This window comes from Botryllus schlosseri, chromosome 9 (genome assembly GCF_051294905.1).
Source record: "Botryllus schlosseri isolate E-star chromosome 9, Bs_hap1, whole genome shotgun sequence".
Classification (NCBI taxonomy): Eukaryota; Metazoa; Chordata; class Ascidiacea; order Stolidobranchia; family Styelidae; genus Botryllus; species Botryllus schlosseri.
In genome coordinates this window covers 13,956,161-13,981,756 of record NC_137244.1, presented here as the reverse complement: position 1 = coordinate 13,981,756, position 25,596 = coordinate 13,956,161, and the positions used below count along the sequence as shown (strand labels likewise).

The 25,596-nt window shown below is 40.4% G+C and overlaps 2 long non-coding RNA genes and 1 pseudogene across 3 annotated transcripts; 1 reads left to right on the top strand and 2 right to left on the bottom strand.

Moving 5' to 3' along the window:
• Nucleotides 1–12,407: 12,407 nt before the first annotated feature.
• LOC145445770 (uncharacterized) lies at nucleotides 12,408–16,840 on the bottom strand (annotated as a pseudogene). The gene is made up of 4 exons (XR_013917111.1): nucleotides 16,496–16,840; nucleotides 14,486–14,633; nucleotides 13,893–14,011; nucleotides 12,408–13,278 (listed from the first exon to the last, which is right to left on the bottom strand). The product of XR_013917111.1 is annotated as an uncharacterized LOC145445770 (transcript).
• Nucleotides 16,841–17,217: 377 nt separating this feature from the next.
• Nucleotides 17,218–19,771, top strand: LOC145447259 (uncharacterized). Its single transcript, XR_013917508.1, has 2 exons — nucleotides 17,218–18,943; nucleotides 19,326–19,771. It is a non-coding gene; the product is annotated as an uncharacterized LOC145447259 (long non-coding RNA).
• LOC145447258 (uncharacterized) lies at nucleotides 19,014–21,977 on the bottom strand. The gene is made up of 3 exons (XR_013917507.1): nucleotides 20,696–21,977; nucleotides 20,460–20,620; nucleotides 19,014–19,292 (listed from the first exon to the last, which is right to left on the bottom strand). It is a non-coding gene; the product is annotated as an uncharacterized LOC145447258 (long non-coding RNA).
• Between the last annotated feature and the right edge of the window lie 3,619 nt (nucleotides 21,978–25,596).

The following is a 25,596-nucleotide window of genomic DNA, read 5'->3' as shown; positions in this document are numbered from 1 at the left end:
CATTACGATGAAGGTCTATTGTTCATTCAAGCGAATAGCAGAACGCCTGAAGATGTTTGTCTGCAATCACGGTCACGCGTCGCATCTCAATACTGATGAATGCGTTCAGGGCTTTCAATTTCATCACTCGAAACCGAAAGATGCCGAGAAATAGACGTATGGCTATATTCCTGCTCTACCTTATCAGATTGCATGTGCCCTGAGATGAGCGGGGCTGCAAATACCGTTCCAGATCTCAGCTAAAACTTCAGATCCTGAACTCCTGTGGTATATTGTCCATCATGTACCAACTTGAATTCGCCCGAAAGACACAGACTAATTGAAAATTATTCGAAATTCAATGTTCAATTCAAAATCCTCATCCACTTCAGCAGGCTGAATTCAAACCCGACTAAAAGCTTGGAATACACTTTGTTTTAAATCAAAATACATATTTACCTCAATCAATAGGAAAATTAACTTCGTGCGAGACTCAAAAAGATAGAGAGATTGTCAAATCACTATTCAGTATACTTTTACGAATATTATGATGTCGGGGGATATTGAATACGAAAACGCAAGCAATCAAGGACGAATGCAAGGACCATTCCAAACTTGGACTCCTATCTTACCACCAACACAGTTTCAAGTCTCCCCAAATCTTTCATACGCGATCTAATTCCAATCAGAATGAACTTTATGTTTGGAAAATTATGGGGTCAAAAGTTACGGCATTTTGAAAATTGGCAATTGTCTGCTCATTTTGGGTCTGCGCAATTCAGGTCTTGTCAAGAGTAGGCCTAGGCTGTCATATGAAAGCCGCGGCTTCAGAACTTGTTCATAACTGTTAAAAAGTGGTGAAATTTCAGTCTCAAGAGTACGCTGTATTTGTACATGGAAATTCGTAAGTTCGACATATAGTAGGGTTGTTCAGAATTGGTCGACTTTCGTGGTTCCAGTCCGTTTCCCATGCCTTATGCCTTAAAAACGTATTCTAGATACTTTTTTCTGTAACTTATCCCTTGCATCTGTGTGCATGTTGAGCTGGAAGAATATCGGCTGAAATGGGGGATTCCGCTAAAATTTGAGTGCCGCGATGTTACCTAGCTAACTAAAATGCCATATATGTCAGGGTTTAAGCAGCTGTTGTGGTATGGGGTGAGGCAAAACCTCACTGTGAATGTTTCGTTAAATTTTTGACGAGTCTGCGTTCTGCGAGTCCGAGTTCAGGACACCATTTTCATATTGCACAGTGCACACTGCCTTGGAAATCCTCAAACGTACCTAAAAATGAGCATCATTTTGCACGATTCACCATGTAAAACCTTGTTCCACCCACGTACCATTTCGAGGTTTTATGCAGTGCTCGCGTAACACCTACATAAGTTACGCTCGCCGAAGGCTGTCAAAAATGTTTCCACAATTTATGACGTCACAATCACATATTTGACCTATGCGATGCGTAGTAACAAATTCCAATGTTGATGGGATGCATGGAATTTTTTTTCACCACCAGTCTAATAAGAATTAGCCCGACTTATATACTAATATTATGAGACAAAATTGGTAACAAATGTATCCAAGGATTTGTAAATGTTGTAGTGGTTAGGGGTGTTCCAATTGAACTATGGTATCTGACTCCTCATAATAACCGTTAGCACACACATCAATTTAATGCTTGTTATTTTATCAACACTCTCAACAGTTACCGTTGCGTTTTCTCAGTAAAATACAGCGCGCGTCTAGCCTAGATTACACGAAGAGTCTTTAACAGTTGCCGGTCAACTAGCAGTCCAACAACACTAACATCAGTAGGCCTAGTATACATTCTAATACCGAATCTTAAGCAAAAACTGTCGTGATTTAATAGTACTAAACACGCATGATTACCTTAGCTGACATATGCTTTTCTGCCAGAAACAAACCTCCCTTGAACAAACCACCACGTTATAGGCTGCGAGATCCCAGTACAATACAACGCACGCGCCGCGCGCATCTAACCTAGACGTTATATGACGTCACAGTGAAAAATAGACGTACCACGACGACGACGACGACTTAAAAAACTCAAAATCAACCCCACCTGAACTAATAACTCCCTACGGTCGAAAAACAAAACAGAATCTACTCGCTTAGGCCTACCACCTGGATGACCTTCGCGTCCCACTAGTGGTATGCGTACCACAGGTTGGGAACCACTGGTGTAAAATAATATAACGGTAAATGCATCATCCAATTGCACACCGACATTGTAAATACCATATTATCTAATGAAACGTAAGAACATAATGGGGAAATGAATAACGAAACGAAACAACAAAGAAAAGGATTAATTTGACAAAAATCCAATACCAATTATGTGGATGAACGGGTTGATTTTTCGAAATTTTGAAATCTTTGCCGGAGATCTTCCACGGCTTGTAAGCGACTGGCTTGTATTTTCTGTCGTCGGGTATGTTCATAGCGTGGTCGATATTTAATTTCATCATACGCGCTGCTGTATCGTTAAGTTCTTGACCACTATTCGCGAATTCCCGAGCACTCATGAAATGCGGATCACTATGCAATTCTGACACTGGAGGACTCAACCTGATGGTGTTCCACAGCTATAACATCAATATGAACCACGATTCTGTCCCAATCACATACACAATTAAAACATGTAATAGGTCTCTGTCATTGAATAGGTTTACAGGAGCTTTCAGAGTCACAAACGTAGATGGATGATTAGATGAATATTGTGCAGTTTGTGCAAATTCGAAATCTCCGCCATGAGGGTGTCAGCTGCCTGTGAATAAGACATAGATGTGATCTACTAACGATTTGATCTACTAAAACAGGGGTCGCCAACTCAAAACCGGTTGCGAGCCACTTTTGCAATTTTGGAGAGGCCGCGGGCCGCATGAATTCAATGTCGAAATAAAATATGCCACGCAGTTTAACAATTTCGTTTTTAAAACTTTACGCCAGCACATTGCTGTGCTTTCCAACACTAGTAGATACTTTTTTTAAATATCATGATCATCACTTTCATTATATTTTGAACTATGAGGTGCGCACGAGACCTGCCAACACTTTTCAGGGACTGAAGCATCGATAGTGCGATTACCTAGACACGGTAATATTTGCCGGTTAACTCCCGCCCCTCGAAAGCTTAATGTTAGCGGGGAAGCCTTAAGCTGTTTTCGAAGCGTCGAGCCCTTGGTAGTGTCTCTAGGCCATTATATCAAGGCAATATGCCCATTCATATCAGTTAATTCTCCCTCCATGGAGTGCTATTACCATCGCCGAAGCCGTATCAGCTAGTGAGGAATAGTGGCGTTTTTCAGAAATCTCAAATCAGCTCGAGGGCCGCGAAATATGACTTCACGGGCCGCGTGTTGGCGACCCGTATTCTAAAAGAAGATTTCCAAAGACAGTTCTCTCTGATATGTGTACGTACATGTACATTGTGCACAAGTAGGGTTGCATTTAAAACAAAAGGTGTCTTAAATCACTTTGATGTCTTCAATCACAGTGTTTTCAACACATGGCTTTAAAAAAAATTGTGTCTTTTTTTCAAACATTGTCTAATCATGCCATAATTGTGTAAGAACGTCCGACAAAACATGTAGTATGAGCCTACGGACAATTTGCACCAAAATAATCGACGTAGACGATGTCGGGTGACTGGAACGCTCGCAATCGTCGTCGGTTCAACAGTTTTTGCACGCAGATATAGATCATTGGTACGGAAGGTATGTTGTCATGATGATGACCGCCGACCGTAAAAATGCTGCATAACGATGTAGTTTTGGTCTGTTTATGACAGTGATCGCAAGCCCTTTTCGTCGAAGGAGCCATATTTACCCTATATTTTCAATTGTCAATGGCAATCCACTCTGACGTCACAATTAAATATTCGTGACGTCATGGCTAAAAAAACACAATAAAAAACATGTTTTAATCATTGGCCTTGTTTTAAATATGTTTGTTTTAAATTGATTTTTGTTTTAAATGCAACCCTGTGTACAAGAACATGCCTCCCCTGCTTTCGCATTTAAACTTGCTGGTGCAGACTTCAACCAGCTTATGTTTGGTCCGTGTTACCGGACTTCCCAAAATCGAATGCTATCACGGGATTACGAGGTCCAGTATTTGCCGTTTTACTGATCGGTTTTCTGCATATTCAACTGGGTTACTAACTCACAGAGATACTCCGTAACGAAGCACTTCTATACCTTTTGAAGTACTTCAAATAGATTCAGATGGACTGGGGAAGCGAGTGGCGTAGTGTGCTAAGCGACACCATTGGAGGTGTGTCGGAGGTTTATCTGGGCTCGTCATCGCCGACCTCACTGCGACTGCAGCGAAGATCCGATGAATGATGAATGACTGATTCGTGGAAGAATGAGTGCAAGAAAAGTCGCCATGGAGAAAATGCATTGAACTGTTGCAATTGCCATTGTCGTGGAGCACAAAGCCTCATAAGGCTATAAGCACCACTGCCGTATCAATACAATAGAATAACCGACTTCCCAGAATCGAATGCTATCAAGGGGTTATGAGGTCCAGTATTTGTCGTTTTGCTGATCGGATTCCTGCATATTCAGCTGATAGGTTGCTAACTCACAGAGATGCCGAGTAACGAAGTACTTCTACTTTTCGAAGTACTTCAAATAGATTTTGTCTACTGGCAATACTTCCTCCAGTGATTATAATTTTTGACTACTTCTACTAGACTAGGGTTACCATATTTTTGTAATCGAAATTCCGGACGCTCTTCAGCGCCCACTAGCGGATTTCAAAATGAGGTATGAGCACATTGTGGATCGATATGACGTCACACCAGCAAAGCTTTGGCTATCGACTAGAGGTGGTCACGATCCGGTTTAGGAGTATGTGGTTGTGTGTTGTAGGGTATAACCAGGGCCGAATCCACATTTTTCAGCCCCACGATGGCCTTAGTAGGCCATGGCCCCACCCCGCCCACTGATCTTGAGCCCATCGCAATCGATGCAGCTTCTGGGGCTTACTATATGCATCTGGTCGTTAAATGATTTGAATGAAATATGTCAATAATGTTGGTTCTTCCATATATTACTATATAATTTGATGCTCACTCCGCGCACATGATCAGAGTTTGCGGTAGAGCTGGTGGAGGATGATAACTTCGAAAATGCAAGGAGCGTAATTGTACTTCGTTAAGTCCAAACGGCCTTATCCGACTCTCTGAAGATACCGTTATCTTGTAATTGCGATAACGATTAGACTTATTTCTGTAACTGAATGTTATTTATATTTATTTATGATCGCATTTTTGCGAGGGTGGTAGTCCCCATATTCAGACCAATATATGTGACACTAAATTGCGCGCAGCGCGAAGAAAAATTTCATGTAGCATAAATCTGCCCAAAAATATTATTGTTTATCTTGATTTAGGAAAAAATTATGAGCTTACTTCAAAATTCCGGACATTTAGGCATATTTTGGAAATTCCTCCCGGACGCAGTTTTAACAGTCAAATTCCTGACATGTCCGGGAAATTCCGGACGTATGGCAACCCTATACTAGACAGTTTTCGGTTTTCAGGCAAAACTAGGCCTGTATGGAATTCTCACTTTTTTACTTGCTGTAAATTAGAGGTTAAATCAAGACGTCACTTTATGACAACATTTAAGTTAATATTTATTCTATGTTTCTAAGGTGACGACCAAACATTCTTCTTGGCTTGCTGTAGCTTAGATTAGAGTACAGAGTACACCGCAGGGAAAGTTGGAACATCTGAGCTATTTAGCGTATGTCTCAAAGGTTTCAAGGTCGTGTGCCTTTGGACCCACCCTAGGATTTCCTCTCGGAACACTGAAATTTCCGATGTATGGCAACCCTGTACCACTATAACAGTAAATTCACTAATCGCGAAAGCAGCAATAAAGAAACCCACACGAATTCACTGTATGCACAATGCACATCGCTGAGGGGATGTGAAATTGAGTACATTGTGCTCGAACTTGATAGGTTGTCACCGTGCCGGAAGGTCGTAATGACAAACTGATATGAGCCCGTGACAGAGTACAATTTCTGCATCGTTTAGTAGTCGACCGCTCATTCGGCGCGATTCAAACCGGGAATAATTTCAAGCCTGAAAATTCGCCGACTTCAACATTGTCCGTCGGCCTACAACCCCTGTAGTATGAGTGCGCCAGGCCATGAATATATCTGAAGAGGGATGCCGGCGGAAACAAAGCCGTGACCCACATTGCGTCGTCGCAGTTGCACAGTACGCAATGGACATGAGTGCGCGAACCGGTGCTGAACTGCTCCGAGTGCCCACGATATACTGTATGCAGCCGGGAAACTTGAATTTATAATTATGCATGCAACGATGACTGGGATATCTCTAGATCAGTGTGAGAAAATATTTCACCCCCGAGAAAGGGTATAAAATCATGCATGAATGCATGAAATAACTCGAGTCATATGACTCGCAATGCAGTAAGTCAATCAAGTTGTGTAGAGTCATTACAACCCTGCAAATCCAAATACAATTTCAATGTATTTTCGCCTATCGCTGGTCGAATCGTAGTGTATACATTGAGTCTTGGGAAGCGAGTAGCGCTGTGTGCAAATCGACACCGTCACGACACCAATGGTTGTTGGTTCTAGTCTCGGCTCTACCAAGTTTCTATGTGTCGGAGGTTTATCTGGGCTCCTCATCGCCGACCTATCTGCGATTGCAGTGACTTGAAAAGCCCAGAAAGTACAGTGAGTCGAGCTTGAAAGTCGGCAGCAATGATCGAATGAAGAAGGGCGCATGGAAGAGAGAGAGACTGATTCGTGGAAGAGAGAGTGCAAGATAAAGTCGTCATGAAAAAATGCATTGAACTGTGTAAATTGCAATTGTGCTGTTGAAATTGCCATCGTGCCATTGTCGTGGAGCACAAAGCCTCATAAGGATATAAGCACCACAGCCGTACATTATCAATACAATACAATCTAGGTATGAGCCCGTACTCGACGGTTGTTATAGCGACATTGGTTCGATTTATAAAATAGTATGTTCAATTGTTAGATCATCAATTAGTCGAGCGGTTATCGTATACGCGATACAAGCGCGAAATATTTGCGATATTCAAGTTTGACCACAAACAATGTTAATATGAAGCCAAACAATAATTTCATCGGATTTTGTTACGTAGTCTTATGTTAGTGTCTGCTGTCCACTCCACCCTCGTATGGAAAATGTTTATTTTCACACAACACACAGACAAAATTTCTATAAATATCCAAAAAATACTCTATAATATTTCAGGTTTATTCATGATATAATTTGGGACGCCCTTCGAGCTCGAGCGCCCTAACCAATTAAGGGGTTTAGGGTGCAGCAGTAACCACCCTGCCCCACGTCACACATGCATCTAACATTCTAACTGCTACCCCCACGAAATAGCGAGGATGACTATAAAACCTTTGGAATTGCAACATATTTGATATGATGTAACAGCCAACATACACCTGCATAAGATAACAGTTATACGCCTACATCAATGACGTATAAAGCAGTGTTGGGATGACTCGAGTCATGACTTGACTCGAGTCAGACTCGAGTCACCTTTTTCGTATGACTTGACTTGACTCGAGTCACTTTGCTAAAATGACTTGACTTGACTTGACTCGGTCTATCAAAAATGTGGATTGACTCGTGACTCGGAGCAAAATTCACGAGTCAATTTCAAGTCATCAAGTAGTCGGTGCCGATCAAAATCACTGTACATTGCATATATTCGAACTGTTCGCCAAACGCAGGTGTAACCTGTGAAAGCGACCAATCATTCAATGATCGTGCGTTTTACTGAGCCTCCCTTGTTCTCTCACAAATAAATTGACCGCAAACGAAGTGATCGAAGCTTACAGCTTACGTTGTCGTAAACTAGTATAGTAAAGAAAATTATGTTCTCTGTTTGTACCTTAACCAAACCTATTGTTTTATTGAAACTGAATTCGAATATAGTTTATATAGTCCTCGATCATTGGCCCAGGCTCGAATTGTATCATATCGATTTATAAATGCGTAATGTATTGCATCTTATCAATTCGTGTCTATTCTCTATCTGGGCTGGTAACTATAAAGAGAGGTTTAGCAGTCCTACTTATATGTGAGCGATACAGTGCCTTCTTGCGTATATATTTAACTTTATATTCGTTCATCGGTTCAAAATCAATGACCACTCAACCCGTATTTCAGACAGCTAGCAAAATGCAATGACTTAATCATGCCTCATACCTCGAAAAGGCAACTTGACTTGAATTGTGACTTGACTCGTGACTTGACTTGACTTGACTCGACTTGACTCGAGTCACCTCCAGAAATCGAGTGACTTGACTTGACTCGAGTCACCTTTGAAAATCGATTGACTTGACTTGACTCGAGTCAAAATGTGCAATGACTCGAAATGACTCGTGACTCGAAGGTAGTGACTTGATCCCAACACTGGTATAAAGTACACCGTTCTACCGTACAAGAGGTTTGATAAGAATAAAATTTAAAGGGATATCGAAACTGAATAGGTTGAATTGGTTATGCGGTGTTGATATTTCACATACTACGAAATTGATAATTCAGGTTCTGATCTGGTTAGGAAAGACGAACCTCGTCTGTAAAACTTACAGTAAAAGATAGGAATCGCTGCAGAATATTGCAAAGGTCATAGCAAGAGGTATTCAATGCCATTCCTACCAGCCTGTTAGTACTGTATATTGAAATGAGCTTGAATCAAAAATTAGATCCTAAATTCCGGGACGCATTTGAACTAACTCCCTTTCGACATATGCTCGACCCAATTAAAACCGCTGATTCCCGGATGGCATTTGAAGCAAAGACCCCGGATTTCCGTGGCTCCTCAGCATCAGTATCAGTTTATTGAGACTTTTATAACATCAAAACATCACAGGATTGCGATAAAATGAATAAATAGGAAGGTCACGAAACGACTTGGTGTAATAATTGAAATCAGACGCCCACCTGGGCACAGGCGCAGTAAAGAAGTGGCGTGCACAGTGATTGAAAAGTAGCAGAATATAACATGAAAGGACAAGCAAAAAAACAGCGTTGGCGATAAATCAGGTCGTGCTCCGGTAATCTCAAGCGCAGACTAATATTTATTCACCTGAGCCCTGCCTGTCCTTTCTACCGATATTATGAACAATAAATATGCAAATGGCCGACTTTGGATGTAAAAATATTCCATGATAGCACATACTAATGAAATCAAACCCTTGGACCGTGGTTCCCAACGTGGGCGATTTTGAAAAACCAGGGGGCGAAAATGCCAAAGGGGGCGACTGGGGGGCGAAAATGTTAGAACCTCCAGTGGGATAAATTTAACTATCACGGTAAAAAAAAATGCACATGAAGACGGTTTACTCTGCATATAACCCGGAAAAGAGGTCAACTCATCGGAAAGTAGACGCGGAAACCGGTTTTCCGACCACCTGCCATAGTGATTCTCAAACTGTGTGCCGCCACAGATTCTCAGGTGTGCCGCGAATATTTTTGTAATTTATTTAAATCAATGCACGCAGGCAAGCACATGCGGAAAAGGCACTCTAATCGCTACATATCTGATAAATGGAACCAATCATGTCATTGCCAATGAGTAGATTAATTGTCACGTTATATAATTGGTCTGCTATGTACCGAAGATTCGTTTTACGCTCTTCGTGAAACATCTCCTCAACATTACTCCGCAAAGCCTGAGCCCACTGCCTGGACTTCAACTTTGCATTGCAATATTTCGTCTCACGATTTGTTGTCCACAAATTTAAATGGGTAGTCAGTCCATTTGGAAGCAATGAAACAAGTAATATCATCAAAGAACAGCTCATTGATATACGAACTATCCCGTTTTTTAAAACACTGTTTCCACAAAAATGGTGGCAGTCTCATTTCAAGTCCTGACATATATCATGATAGGTGCAAAAGCCATCCAAGTTGCATTGCCATTTGTATCTCCATGACTATGTGAACGTAACTTATTTGTTTTGAAAGATACTAAAAGCTGTGCTCGAGAGGGACTGCTTGAAATTGACGATGAAAGACGAGTATGTCGCCAAAAATCCAGTGTAACTTTGTTTCAGTCGCATATGTATTAGGGATGGTGTGAACGTGAGGTTCACGTTCGCGTTCTGTGTGTGAACCTCAGAAATTTAAAGGTTTACATTCACAAACGAACCTTGGTAGGTTCTGCACTGTGAACCTTTTTCATAGATTACAATTTTCACTTCATTATAACATCTTTGGTTGAAATTTATTGCATTTCAACTGCGGGTAGGCTTACCATACGTCCATACGAGGATTTGTCCTCTTTTTTGACTTTTTTGAAAGTGTCCTCGGAGGACGCCCTTTTGTCCTCTTTTTTGAGATTTTGTTCTCTTTTTTAAAAATTTAGGTCAGATTTAGAGCAAATTGCGAGTGATATGCCGCAAATTAGCACAGAAGTGAAGCTCCGGCGGGTATTTCGGAGTGAAAAACGGTGATTTTAGCTCTGAGCGAAAAGATGACCTTTTTTTTTCTTTTTTTTTCTAGTCATCCACCTGGCAATGTGGAGAGAAAAACGGTATTTTGAGCTCTGAGCGGGAAAGATGACTTTTTTTTTTTAGTCAACCGATCACAAAGTGGGAAAAATTAACCGGTTTTTGAGAATTCTACTCCGGTTTTGCAAGTTGCAAATTTCTGAAAAAGTGTCCTCTTTTTAGATTTCCAAAATATGGTAAGCGTAACTGCGGGCCACTCTATGCATGGCGCTGGCAGCATGAACAAATCAACACTAAACGAGCATGCACCTTGACAATCCCAAAAATTATCCTTGCTTTGCTTGAAATATCCATCTTTCCGTTTGTGAATATTTAGTGACTCTCTGCTGCGAGCTTGAGCCGCAATCACACAACAGGTGCACTACATGTAGTTAGCGAATGATGCTTATTCAAACAATCAATGAAATTGATATCGTTGTCTGATGTAAAAAATCTAGCAGGTGTATGGGGTCAATTGTATCATAAAAACCAAATGCGTGCTATTGGGGTGTTGAATACTGCTTTATAACTTGTTAATAGGGTAATATCGGTCACAAGTAGGCCTATAGATACCCGTTTTACACTCTGCTCATGCTCAATATCAACGTAGCAATACTCAGACGCCGAATACATTGTCCGATCTGGCCTAGGTCGTCAAGGCGTAAACTTATATACCTTCGTAAGGCCCCGTTGAAATTGTTGGCGAAGGGACGGAAGAGATTGATTTTACGGGATTAATATATCATTTGAATGCCTCAGTTGATACATTTTGGGACGTTAAAAACGTCAATATGTACTTCAGCATTCTGGTATTATGTGGCCAGAGTCGTCGCTAGGTATCGTGTATAGGCTATACTTGTACATTAATATAGGCCAGTGGTCGGGAACCTTTTTCGTCCGAGGAGCCATATTGAGCGTATATTTTCCATTTTACCTGCCAAAGAGCCATACATGTCAATTCACTACTACGTTACAAATGAAAAATCGTGACGTCATGCTAGCGCAAATTCGACTTAACTATACATGGGATTCGTCGTTTGCACCATCTTTACTCAGTAAAAACTCGTATTAATCATGCTGGCTGCCTTATTTGAATAATGAGTATGCTAAACTTGAGCTACATAGATTTTTTGCAAGTAATAAGAGTACGGATCTACTTTTTACACGCCTTTTACAGGTAATGCGTCTAGTGTTGCATGGTATTCCTGAATGGCTTTTTTTAGTATGGTTGATAATTTTTAAGGTTAAGCCTCATAAAAATTTGAGACTTTCGTCAGTTATACAAGATCGTAAGTTGGTCTTGATGCTATTGTTAAATGCGAGGATCCATGATGGCATACTTAGGTGGAGCCAAACATGGTCACTATACATTAGTATACATAGACATACCCATTAGTGATGAGTCAGTGACGTGGGGTCAGGGGATGCAAGTGAGGCAGTGCCTCACCTGTCTACTAGATTTTGAACATTTTTACTACCAAAATCACGCAACTTATTGCCTATTTATTGTTAGAAAATAAAGTTTGAAACAGAGGCTAAGGAATTGTGATAGCGCAATTCATCGTAAATATCATAGAATGTAAAATAACTGATATTATAACTGTAATTGCGCAGCACACCTACATTTTAACAGCCACTACAAAGCTACGTTATCAATCAAGAACGTGGATAGCTATCGCGTTGTTTGTAATTTGAATTTGTAATTGTGAATGTCGCTTCCACGGCAGTTTATTTCTCGCCGGAGATCAGAAACACAATGTAGATTTGAAAACTGCATTGTGATACATGCGCCGCCATGTCTCCATAGTCTCTTTGATCAATGAATGCATCGTGCAATTCAAGATTTCGTACCGGTACATCGAATTTATTGCGAGTGATATTGGTCGGCGGCGCGACAGCAACTTAAATTTGAGGATTTTGAAAAGGGGGTCCGAACCCCTAACCTTGAATACGTCACTGTATTAACCTCTCAAATATATTTTTATACTGCCACAAGAATATTTCTACTGCTCGTGCTGAAGATTTGATAACTCGTTGCTGCAATATCGATAAATTAAGCACAAAAATAAAAATTTCGCGAAGAGCCATATCTTATGCCCAAAAGAGCCATACATGGCTCGCGAGCCATAGGTTCCCGACCATACTGATATAGGCTATCACTTCACTGAAATTGGAATTAGCAATATGACGTCACGTGACGTCATGAGGTTCACGTTCGTGTTCACACAGAACCTTTTAAAAAGGTTCGCGTTCACACAGAATCTTTCTGAGGTTCACACCATCCCTAGTGTCTAGGAAACCTGAATCCACATCTCAATAATGTTGATCCGATACCAAATGTTTTTCGTCTTATTCATTGTTAAGTGCAGTTTAGCCAAAATTAACATTAATATGAAGCCAAACAATAATTACATTGGATTTTGCTCCTTAATGTTATGTTACTGTCCATCAGTTCACTCTCGTATAGAAAAAGACATATTGTCACCGTCACGTAACCGCAACGTTGCTTTACGATGGATATTTAAACAGTAGCACAGCAACTATAACGACCAAAAGGGCGAGCGAGAAAATCATTTCATATTTCATCCTCCAGAAAATGGGAGATTTGGCAAGAAGATCCTTCGTAATAGATCCTCCCTGATTTTTGTGCGGGAACGGTTCGTTCGGAATCTGCTTCTTCAAGAACTTGCACAGAGGCTCCCAGCCTTCTGAGGGGTGGAATGTCAAAAATTGCTCCGTCGAGGCACTCTGCAAATAATAATTTGTCATATTGGTGAATAGCGCAAGGCTATATAGTATATTTTCATATTAATCATTCGATTATTCGATATTATCATTTCAAAACATCACAAGATTGCGACATAAACATACATAGAATAGACACTAGAGTATTGAATATATTTGATTAGCATCTATAAATCAGATGTAGTTATCTTTAGTCTGTGCTTTCTTTGGATATGGTCTGCGTTTTGACGGTATTCTTTGTACGCTTGAAATTTGCAGCAAATCATATTGGAAAGCACGTTTAACTATGCCATAAAATTGAAATCATGGCTAATTAGTTGTCTTGTACAGCGGTACTCTTCAACCGACGTGCACAATGAATCATAAGGTGCGCAAAAATATGCATGGGGACACCAGTACGAAAGGTGCATCATAAGCTAGTCACACTAAACGAGGGGTTCTTGCCGTGAGTGAACACTGTTACCTGAGCAGGGTTCAGAGTGGCATGAGCTCCCCACACCAACTTCAAGTATTCGCCAAACCCAAGAAGGCTGTAGAGCACTGCTCTACAGATGGTGCAATATCAATTTGCAATGTATAGCCCATTACGCATTGCATCACTTGGCAAGATCGCATACCTCTCTGTATAGTCTGACGCTGGCGTTGTGATTCCTGTAGCACTTCTTCGCTGTCACGGGACTGATTCCCCGACCTATTTGCCAGAACCATTGCGGTGGTGCCGCCATAGTAGCGCGGACTGCAAATGCATATACGTTATCGGAATTATATGCGTGACAACTGTGGCGCATATAGCCTCAGAGGGCGTGTGCTGAGCCCCACCACTCAGGCATGTTTTAGTCATTGCTATGAGACTGTTATTGATGTTATCGTTGTGTGAAGTACACGCGTGGTTCTATTTTGTCGGAAGACATAGAGTTATCGATATGTATTGTCTGACTATCGATTCGATAGTCTGCCCTCTACTACTATATCTTCCTAACATACATTACTGAGACGGATCTCTGTTACAGCCGAGTGACCGCCCGTCACGAGGATTGATATATTCGTGTGAACTAGATGCGATATTCCAGGTGCATAAAAAGAGCTGAATTTACGTTTCAGAGTCTGATTTTACTGAGGTGATGTTATTGAACGAGAAAAAGCGTCTACTTTGTACCCCACGATCCTACACCGATCACAACCTGGTATATACTACAAGTCCCAAACTTACCAACTTGTCGCGAGAACTTCCCCAATGCGTAGGCTGTCGGAGACAGAAAGGCTAAAAGCACCATCAATTTATGACCGTCTGCATTGTCGACCGTTCTTTTCCAACTAATCCACCATTCCTCCTCTGTTTTGTGGTCGTTAAAAACCAGCTGGGCATGAAATGAAAGGAATTCAATGTCAGAGGACTCTGAGCGTCCATCCAGCTTCAGCGACATCGACTTCAACGCCACAGTTAAATATCCGTGATGTCACATTGGATTGACATTGACCATTGAAAATATAGGTAAATATGCCCCCGTTGAAAAAAGGGCTTACGACCGCTGTCTTAAACAGACTAAAACTATCTTTGACCTGGACAACATCGTTATGCAGCACCCGCTCGAACATCCACAATACAGATTTCGCAGTAGCTATATGGCGTTTCTTAATTGTGCCTGTCCTAGCCAGTGGCCTGGTTGTTAAAGCTAGATAGGAAGACGAATTCCCAAAAACGAGGATATTTAGGTGTCCCTCGGATGACATATGGTAACCCTACCTTTACTAAACCATCGATACGTTGCGCTAATCTGCAATCTTGCCCTTGTGCACATTGCAAATTCCCGCTGAGTCACAAAAACAAAAATCCAGCTCATGGCTGATTGAGTCCGCTCAGAAGAACGAGATAAAGTTACAAGAAAAATCCATTGAAACGCAACAGCGTGATGCGAATTGTTTAATTGTAAATGAGCTAATAAATCTTGCAGATAGAATCAACGTTTTCGCTATTCATGGCCGCATTTCGATTACTCATGCAGCCTATACGGCCTCATTTCAGGGCATAGTCCTTATAAACTGACTGTATGCAAAATATTCATGTTAAACTGGCCATGTCCTTTTCCGGTTAAATCCGGACTAATATATTTATTCATACGGCTTACTACTACACGCACCGAAATCGTGAGTAGTCATGTTAAGAATAGTTACTGGGGTAAGTTATGGTCGCGCGTAGCGCTAAATTTTTTCAGATTCACGAGTGAATTTCGTCATTAATATTAGTACTTTCACAAATTATCATCAAACATTCAGCCTTTCTCAGCCCATGTGATCAGATTCACCGGTAGTGTTGATGGTGGGGGTGTTTGCGGGAATTTAGGGCAAGTTATAAATGATGATGGATCTTTGGGTGGGTCAATTGTTATAAGTCACTTTGTTGCATGCTGTTCTTTTTTTGATCTCCCAACAACATTGTTGATATAGTGGAAAGATGTTGGATTCGCCCAACCGTACCAGAAACACTTTTTTCTTTCAAGAGGAGCACACGATTCCAAGTTGGTATTTCGATATGGGGCGCGTCATTTTTCTCTGCTGTTCACGTCTGTACTGAGGCGCTCAGATGACAGAGGACGGTACTATATTAAAATCCACCAATAAATTCCCATTGAATCGCGTGCAGCGCAGAAAATTTCAAGATTAATTAAAATCTCTAAACAATTCGGGAGGCGCAATTCGTAAACTAAATTTGCATGTCGACGGCCGCCAACACATAATTGAATTACGTGTCGACGGTCGCACAAATTTCCTCGTGCGGCCGCACAAATTTCTTGCTGCGGTTGCAGTTTGGCCACCCCTGTTTTAAAAGGACGGGGTTCCCATTCCGGACGCCCACCTCCCCTGCGTACGCCACCGCACATCACGACGTACCACCGCAACAGTCGCAATTCGACTACTATGATCGCGCCTAATTCCTTGCAGCGAGTGATAGCCAAGGCGAGCGAATCATCACAAATCATATGAGCCGGGTGTGTATGTCGTGACCTCCGCCAGACCCCCGAGATTGACTCAGCGAGCCCCAGTTCGTTTGAATTGAACCCCGACTAAGAACAACTGAATTGTGAGATTAACAAAGTAAATGTATGACAAGCTGGAAGTTTTCACAAAAACTCATGTAACTGTGGCTGGAATTTAATGCAAATTGCACACCTTGACGGTGGTATGTATAATCAAGAAGGCATTGTCTCTTTATCAATCTTACTTTTACGTCTGGGAACGCCTCCAAGATCTCCTTCCAGAACACCCCAGCTGGCATGTCTACGCTGGCATCGACATCCTTATACATTTCATAGAAATCTTCTTTCGTTCCCCCTTTTCCTGATAATATCTTCAACCATACTGTTTTCCAAGGTAATAGAAATTATGTTCGTAGTCGTACACCTTGTAGCCCAGTCTTTCCAGTGCCACATGCATCGATGTAGTACCAGTCTTTGGAAAACCGATGAAGAGCACCTTCATTTTGGCTTGGAAAAATGCAACTGTCAAATGGCTTGCGCTTTGAAAATCACATATAACTAAACTGCAATTAATGATCTAAGATTGCATGCAAAAATGCTATCTGTGGAAATTAGACATTTGATGTTACCGAGATCCCTATATTGCTATGGTAATTTCGTAAACAATGATAGAGCGGAATACTACTGATTAATTACACTGCGTGATATCATTAAGCTCAGATGATGAAAGGTATAAACTCATTCAACGCGCGACACATGGTAATAGTGTAAACGCCCCCGCCAATAGACACTTACGTGACCTTTGACACGAACCAATCAGGTAGCAGCAGGATGTAAACAAAGAACAAGGCCGGGCAATCTCACTATGAGCGCTTATGGGAAAGGGTTGAAAAATGAAGTTTTTTGCAAAATTACATTGAATTGGGAATAGCTGGCTTTGGTGAATGGTAATAACGTAGAGCTAGTACAGGGGTCTCCAACACGCGGCCCGCGGGCCGCATGCGGCCCGCGAGGTCCTATTTTGCGGCCCACGACCTGATTTGAAAAAAATTCAGAAAAACGCTTAGTAAATCATGTTGAAACGCTAAAATTGATTTCAGTTGAAACATAATGTTGTTGTTTTTCAAAGTGAGCCATTCTATGTGCCCACTATCACTATTACTCACTAGTTGATACGGCTTCGGCATGGTAATATCATTCCATGGATGAAGAATTTGCTGGTACGAATGGGCATATTGCCTTGACGTGCAATGGCCCACCACTGCCAAGACCGAGACGCCTGCAAAACGACTTCGGGCGCTCCAAAAGACCATGCTTTACGAGGAGATAGTTGTCTAGCAAGTAGGCCTACCGTGTATAGCTAACCCCAATATTGATTCTTCAATCCATGGGTGGCCAATCTGCAGCAGTAGAAGGAAAATTATGCGGCTGTCGACACTTGTAATAACAACCCTAAGTTTTCGCAGATACCCCCTGCATCAGCTGTATCTGGGAATCTGATCACATTGGCCGAGAAAGGATAAATATTTAATAGTAATATGTGAAACTATACTAATATTTATTGACGAAATTCACTCATGAACATGAAAAAATTTTCGCGCTTCGCGCGACTACAGATTGGTTCTCTGTGGCTCTTTACAACATAACTACTAACGATTTGGTGCGCATAGTAAGCCGATATGTGCATATAGATTAGTTCGGAGTGTACCGGCAATGGACATGGACATGATAACGTGGGTATTTGGCCCCAGTTAGTTTATCACGACTAACCACCGGTATGCGGCCGCAGGCTACATGAGTACGCGAAATGCGGCCGTGAATTACAAAAATGTTGGCCACCCCTGTTTTAGCGGCTAAAGAGTGTTGTCATTGTCAGGTGTCGTGTACAGCTCATAGTCCAAAATATAATGACATTGATGATCATGATACTTTTTGTTGTATTTGTGTTTGTTCAATAAAATATTAGTTCTTTTGTGGTGACTATAACCGTCGCCTATGTTAGAAAGCACAGCGTTGTAATAACGTAGAGTTATCAGACGTGGTTGTTGAACTGCGTTGCCTACTTTTATATCGATATTGATGTCATGCGGCCCGCGGCCTCCAGGAATTTGGAAAAGTGGCCCGCGACCTATTTTGAGTTGGCGACCCCTGAGCTAGTATGTATTTGCAGTGTTCTAACCTACAATAAACATGAATGGTGACAAGCACTCATCAGCATGGTATGTCCAAATGAATGGATTTCTGACAACTTTTCGGATGAAGCAACTATTGCTGTATTATCCTTAGTCGTACACAATGGGATTGTCGTGCATGTATTAGATTAGTCTTGAGTCAGGATATGTGGGGTATTCATTATGTGGGCTTGGCGTTATAAGCGTTCTATTTATGAAATCGTATAGTACAGTCTACAGTCTGCATCATTATCTAGCAAATTACTGTTACACTGGACACTTGTCTGCATATTCAATGATCATATTAATATGATATATGTCAGGCAACATGATCCGTTTCCAGCTGAAATCGTCATTTTTTGTTCTAGCTCATGTATTGAATCAATCAGGACAAATGCCGGATAACCACTGCGCTAATAGCCTGTGTAACTTGGAGATGCCTACCCAGACCGTTCCTGGTGTGCGCTTGTACCTTTCCCAGAGCCAATAACATGCATGGAAGAATGTAAAATCTGGATAAAGGCATGTGGACTTCCTTGTAGTCATCTGAATTCTCATTTTATTAATAAAATGACTTATCTATTATTAAACCAAAAATACGGAATCGTGACATAATTTAGATGAAACAATTCTGTGTTTCAGAATGAGTCTAATCTGAAATGCAGTCACACTTGATGCCACAATCGACTTGGAGTGTCTCGTTTTATTCCACTCCAGTTTTGTTGCTTGATGGTGTGTAATGGATTGAAACTGTTGAGAGCAATATATTCAATAATGAGATGAATAGTTGAAATTGGTAGCGCTGATACGTTGCATGAGTCGGACGAGTACGCCTTGATAGGTGCCTGCACAAGTGCACAGCAGTGTTGCTCTGTAAAATAAACATATTATATATTTTGTGCAGGCTTGATGGATATCTTATATGAAGCTGCAGAAAGAGGAATTTGATGGATAAAACGCAAGAAAATCAAATTTCTGGAAGAAGTAGAAGCACAAAACAGGAAACCCGTCCAGGAAAATTACAAATTGACGGACAATTATTGCTAGTGAAGTTTGGTTCTCAGAGGAGCATCATAATGTCAAAAGATGCGGAGAAGCTGAAATTTTATGCTAGACTACATTAAATTCTTTCTGAATTGCTTATCATACTAACGTCAAATTTATAGTATTGCTGTAAGCATAGTATTAAACCATTGGGTCAACCTTATATAACTGCTTCATTAGATTTCGATTCATGGCCATGTAGATATGTGGTTCTTAAAAAGGCACCATTTGCATTCATTCATGATTTCTCAAAACTAGAATGATTATTGACTGTCAATAAATCACATACAACTTTGAAAGGATTGATGGATTGTGGTGCACTTACTTTCGTGCAGGAACTGTTCATAGGGACCATTTCAGATCGAAATATTAGTGAAATATGTGGATTCGACAAGAAATGTGAGACAATGATGGAGTTCAGCTATGGTGAACCAGGAAATGCTATCATGGCAGAAGAGGGATTCACCATTGAGTCTGAAATCAAGAAATTGAATCTAGATTTAAATATTCCTGCACATGATTTGGCACACCGTCAAATGCCAGAGCCAGACTGTTCCACAACAAGAAAGATGGCAAGACAACGTATTCATATTGAACAGCTGATCGGAAGAATCAAGGAGTATAAAATTTTGTCTGGTATCATACTATGCAGCATTGTGTATCAACTAACCAAATATGGACTAATTGCTTACTCAAATTCAAGATTGAAAATTAAAAATGACCGACGCAACATATTCGGCAATCGTGCAAATTCAGTTCCATTGTGAATATCGTGATGCCTAATAGCATGCTACGGATCGTAATTGTGCGGTGCCATGGTCAATGTGTACCAACAGTGCATGTCTATTCATACTATACTCCAGTGGTGCGCATTGAAGCTTATTTAGAGGCCAAATTTGTTGAATGAACAATTCTCCAGGTGAAAATGTACTTGGATTATTTGTGTTTGGTGGAATGTTATAAAACTGAAGACACCAGATACACCAAAATCTACCTTGAGGCAGGAGTTGATCGGTTGCGAGTACGGTCGAGAAATTGATTGTCAATCACGATCGAGCTCACTGAGACTGATGCAAATCACAATGTACTCCTTGTAGCTTCAGGTCCTGGATTGTCTTAATCAACGCATATATGCATGAGAACATATATCAGAACCTAATATGAAAATAAATCATGGTTACAACATCTATTGCAGGAATCTCTGAAAAAAATGTCTTTTGCTTTACTTACCCTGTCTTACAAGTGCAAGACAAATTAATAATAGATTTTCTGAGAATGTGTATTTCCATTGAGTATATCTCACTTTTCCGCAAGTTGCGATAACATTGGCTGTTCACTAGAATATTGCTTCCACAAAGAGTGTATTGTCTCCTCAATCTTTATCTCCAAGTCGTGTACGTAGCGCTCCATGAAATATTTCGTAGCTTTCTCCGCGGTGCTAGAAGAAGATGCTGTTCCACTCAAATCCAGAAATTCGATGGAATTTCCATAGCTTTCAAGTTTCATAATCAATACACCAAAATTGTGATGTGTGGCAGCAGCTGTATTTTATAGCATATATTTCTGAACATGAGATATGCTTGAAAATTACGCTCGAGACCGGCAGCCTATGAAATCGTCAAAATATGCATTACAACAATCCTATAGTATAGTATACAACAATCATCGCTTAATCCGAAAAGTTGTCAAAAAACCTTGCATTTGGACACAGCACGCTGATGCGTACTTACCACCATTCATGTTCATCCTAGACTAAAAGCTGCAACTACATACTAGCTCTACGCTATTACTATTTATTAAGGCCAGTCATCGCCAATTCAACGTAAATTTGCTTAAAACCTTCATTTTTCAACCATTTCCCATATGAGCTCATAGTAAGCTTGCCCGGCCTTGTTCTTTGTTTACATTCTGCTGCAACCTGATTGGTTTGTGTCAAAGGTCACGTAAGTGTCTATTCCTGTGATATTGTCTCGATTGATGAGTAAATCCATCTCATGAAGCATATCAACAAGGAACGAGTGGATTTAGTACTTTCAATCCCAGGCAAATACATAGGCTACAACATCACCCAGTCTTAGCGGCACACTAATATGCACAATTGCACATTCTATATACAGAATTGGCCCACAATTTAGAAGATGACAATACGTCATTAACACAGGCGTGCACATTTAGTTGCATGTATTAGCCTTACTATATAACTGACGAGCTCTACAACATAATCCGATATCTTTGGATCTGTTAGAACATCCTTCAAGTCAGAATTAATTTGGTTCACTCGCGCAGCATGAAGTAGGCCTATTATTGTCTTCTTTGCCGTTTATATTTAAAGCAATGTAACAAGAAGTGCTCGACAGATTCCTCGGCACTGCACTCTTGTCATAGTGGAGCGTCAGAACACCAAATCGTATGCAAATGTTTGTTCGGTCTGCAATGGCCGCTTTTCAGTCTAAAAAGAATCGCATCTCTTCGCCGTGTCCCAAGTTTTGGCATATCGTCGATATAATTGATGGTCGTGGATTCTTATGTTTTTCCAGTCTCAATTCTTTGGTATATTTGATCCCGTACGCATCTGCAATGGTGTCGTAAAACGGACATGGTATCACACAGATTAGGTAATAATTGATTGGTCCCGTCATCCCTTCTTTAAGCAGCGTCTTTGGCTATTTGATCAGTGATTTGGTTGCCACGAACAACAGCATGTCCTGGTATTCAGATGAGCGGTATTGATCTACTGTTATTTTGAAGTTCTTCAATAAATTCTAATATATTATTGTTCACAACGCAGTCATTGACCGATCTATGGACCTATGGTTGGCTATGGCGTTTAGGGCGACAATGCATCTTTAATGGCATGTAACTTTAGATAAAATACAGAGAAACCTTTTGGAAGCGTCACAGACATTTTTACATTCAACGTATACGGGATATCTACACCCTGACAATGTCTTCGAACCATTATATACACGTGTGTGTTCACTATAATACTCACAGAAAATGTGGTCGCGGAATACCACCTTCACAGTTTCTGTAGGGGTATTTCCACCAAATGATCTTGCTACTAATAAGTCTAATCATGTTCTTGAGCAATCCACGGAGGGGTTTTGATATGACTTCCCCAGTTACGTGCAAATCACGAAGGGCGGCAACACTGGTTGAGGATCGCAAGGTGAAAATCTCTCATTTATTAAGCTATATATATCCTCCCATGACTCGTTCAATATAGAATTAGCTCGGTGAGTTTGTTGGTGCTGAGGCAATAGCGATTTGTTAAACACAGGTACAAATGGCGCAGGGATAGCGGCATATCATTGCGTTCAATTTCAATTATAGATCAAGATTTCTCATTTTCTTTGCATCCAAGTAGCCCTGGACCTACTAAAACTAGATTGTACAAGTGACGCAGGGAAGCTTTTATGTTCCCAGCTACTGAGAATCTTCAATGTATACTATAGTAGAGAGAGAGAGAGAGAGAGAGTCTTTATTTTCATCCAACCAAAATACATAACACATGGCAGTGATGGTGGTACAGAAAATATGACCCCAAGCTTAGTATGTTCAATTGTTCGCCGCTCAATTACGACCCGTGGTTGAAATTAATCAGACGCGCAACCGCGGGACAAGCCGGGAGATATCCTTTTGCTCCCAAAATCTCATACGGCTTATTTTTTCATAAAAGTTGCAAGACATTTTTGGATCAAATATATCAAATCGCTGAAAACAATCTCCCGCACGTCGTGCGAATTGCTGTCTCGGGGATTAGTAATACAAGGTTTTCCACGATTTCAAAGTATTCCGTACCAAATCTTGCCTTCAAGCTGAAACACCGAGCTCCAGCACTTTCGAGCTAATTACCTCTATTCCCGTCGGTATAGCGAGGTGGTACTTGAGCTCGGTAAAATTGCTCGGAATGAGGGGTGGGCAACTTCCCCAGTCGGCGGGCCGGATATAGGACAACGAAGTACTTGACGAGCCGGATTCCTAAATCGATACAGTAATCGTGTATTTATCTACCTATACAACTTTTACCTAAACCTATATGCAGCAATTCTTAGACCTCTAAAATCTCATATAATATGAATTTTAAATTGAAAGCATAGAGGCCCAAAACAATATTAAATGAATTTATTATTAGCAATACACTTCAAAAGCTGTTGAAGCCAATGAGAACTGTGCAGAGGTGGTCAGTAACGAAGTACTTCTACTTCTACTTTTCCTCTACTTCTGGTACTTACTCAATTAGATCTGATTTTCGCTAGTTTTACTTCTACTTCGTAATATTTGTGATCTACTTACTTACTTTTCGCTATTTTCAGTTTGTCAAGAAGAAGTAGTTTAATCCTTCAAACGGGAAGATAGCCTGAGGAATTCGGGGGCTGTTTTCACGGAGCATCAACATTTAATTTTCATAAAATTTGAGTAAAGCCCAGAATTTTCGTTGCGTGGTTTCGTTCACATCGCATTGTCGCCCTTCGCCATATCAAATATTTCATCATGGCTCATCATAACGTTTGCAACAGAAATGTCGCAATCTAGCATTTACTTATCATATCGTACTTTAGCAGTCCATGGCGTGTCCTAATCTGAAAAAGTGGACTGTGACTTATTATTAGTTTTAGAGCTGTTTTAGCATACCAACCTTCGAAACTTTCTTGATTAAGACATGAAGTACATGCTTCGCTTTTAGAAGTAGTATTTATATTTCCCTTTCAACTCCCAGTATCATATACTTTGAGTTCTCATTAATATCAGTTCTTTTGTCTGGATAACATACATGTTGACGAAGCATAAAAGCAAGTGTAATAATGCCTTTAATTTCCGTAAATAAAGCTACACAGTGTGGCATTTTTACGATCCGGCATACTTTTTATTAACGTTTACTAATCGCGCAAAGTGTTTACACCGTATCCTAAACAACTTCTCTGTATTGCTCTTCGACTAAAACTACAGGCCTTATAATATGGGGGAGGGCGCCATAGCATGATATTTTCTAAAACGTGCTGTTCGAGTAAACAGAGGATTAGTATCGCATTTCCATATCAATACTATAATTTTCATCACATGATGCGGACGAATGCTTATGCTGTTGAAAATTGGATAGCTTCTGGTATGCATCAATACGTATCAAGCTCCGTACCTTTCGAATAGCTCAATTTACACCTTTTGACAATCCATGAGAACGAATTACGATCGTTTTCACAACTACTAACTTACTTGAGTAGATTTAAAGTCAGTCAATTCTACTTCTACTTCAAGTAGTTTTAGATTGCTTATGGAAAAATTACTTCTACTCTTACTTGAGTAGAATATTTCGTCGCTACCTCTACTTCTACTTGAGTAGTTTTCTTGACTACTTTGACCACATCTGGATATATATGATTTGGAAAGAAGATGCTAAGGGTGGTGGAGTTGCATCATGAGGGGGATTATTTGCGGTCCATAATACCAGCAGATTTCCCAGTGTACAGACCCAAATCATGCAAACAAAACCACTTCGGACATTTTTTGAAGTGTTTCCATCCTTTTATAATCTATGGTAGCCAACATTTGTGCATATTCCTTCTTTTTGTTAGTGTGTTTGTAAGTCCAATAAGGAATTATGGGTATTATTACAGGGAAATTTTGAGCAAAAAAAAAGATCAGAAAAAGTGACATTTCTCACGTCAGAAGAAATTTTTGTATTCTAGTGATTGGTTTGGAATAGCAAAACACAATACGTAAAAATTTTTACTCAACTAAAATGTTGCAAAATTTTATTACATGGTGGTATTTGTGGTCCATAGCAAGAGAAGATTTCTCATTTCATAGACGCAAGTCACGCAAACTAAACCACTTCTGACGAATTTTAAAGTGTTCGCATTGTTACTTGATACATGAGTAAGCTATATTTGTTCAAAGTTCATATTATCCTTTTCATTAGCGTTTTCTTACGTCCAATAAAGAATTCTTGTGATTAATACGGAGCAATTATGAGTAAAATCAAAAATTAGAGAAATTGACATTTCTTCAAAATTTGGGACACTTCAGGAAAAATTTTGGTATTTTGGTAATAAGTTGGGAATACTGAAACACAATACATAAAAATTGTTGGCCAACTAAAACTTTTGCAAAATTTTGTTACATGGTGTTAT